This window comes from Epinephelus moara, chromosome 16 (assembly GCF_006386435.1).
Source record: "Epinephelus moara isolate mb chromosome 16, YSFRI_EMoa_1.0, whole genome shotgun sequence".
NCBI classification, from domain to species: domain Eukaryota; kingdom Metazoa; phylum Chordata; class Actinopteri; order Perciformes; family Serranidae; genus Epinephelus; species Epinephelus moara.
The window spans coordinates 41,000,548-41,001,847 of record NC_065521.1 but is presented as its reverse complement, the minus strand read 5'-3'; positions in this window follow the sequence as shown (position 1 = coordinate 41,001,847).

Genomic DNA, 1,300 nt, shown 5'->3' with positions numbered 1-1,300 from the left:
TGACATCTCTCCACTTAGTGCATGTATAGGTCCTGTTTGTGCATGTGTGTGTTCGGACCTGTGTGTAATTGACAAACAGAGTGAAAAAATTGAATTTCCCCTCGGGGATTAATAAAGTATATAAAAAATAAAAAAAAAAATAAAAAAAAATACCCTGTGACTTGACTTGCCCAAGAAAAAATGACTTGGGACTTACTTGAGACTTGCACATGTGTGACTTGGTCCCATCTCTGGTGCTAACCACCACACCGACGTGCCGCCCCAAATTTGTCCAATCATTGCAAATTCTCTGCAAATTCTACCAATTATCATAGTTTCCTGTGAGTTTCATAAACCACAGCAGTTCCCTGCGCAACGTCAAGAAACTCACCTCCTTGTTTGTGGTTGTGAAGATGCAGATCTCACACTTACCTACAAAACTTACTGCTAAACATCGTTCAAGGCACTTCCCCTGATGTTCTGCACCAAAGCAGCATATTAGAGACGCACACAGCACTGTAGACCAGACAATGTCAGACATGTTACAGTGACTTAGATCACCTGCAGCTCAGCTCAGGGTCGTGTTTTTTTAACAAACACCGTCATATACTGTATATCCCGATGAAAATATGAGGAAGGTATGAAGGCATGAAAAAATAGGTACCATCCAACTCTAACAGGGACTTTTCATCCATCTGTTATTATTGAACCGAGGTCTTCCCAATTTGAGATAAGATGAGATCAATGAAATAGGCAGACTCTGGTCAAAGGATGAGCTCCAGAAATTCGACTGGAAAACATCTTTTTGTCCACTACTTTTAGGGTGGGATGGTGTGTGTGTGTGTGTGTGTGTGTGTGTGTGTGTGTTCTTTTGCATTCTCACCATGAAGTTATTTCTCGTTGTACTTTATTAATCTGACTGGGATCAAGATTGAAGCCATCCAGTTTATCAGAGGAAAAGGCGCTAATCTATCTTACAGCAAACTCTGATGACACTTTTAAAGCAATAACAAAGCAAGTAATCAACATTGCAAACAGCACCTGTGTGTAAACAGGTCTGTCTCTTTTTCTTTATTAGCGCTCTTATTGAATAGGCAAAGATTATGGAGATTAATTGCATCAGGATCGCAGTCGCCTATGTGTTGTTGTCTGAGAGCCAGAGGTAGATTTGTTTGGATCATACATCATCATATGCTACTCACCACTGCCTTGCATAATCACTTTTCATCTTCTTTGTTGCACCACAGGAAGTTACTTTTTGGCCGTGCCGCTGAACTTAACTGCAGAAGACAACCCAGCCAATTACTTTAATATTAAAACA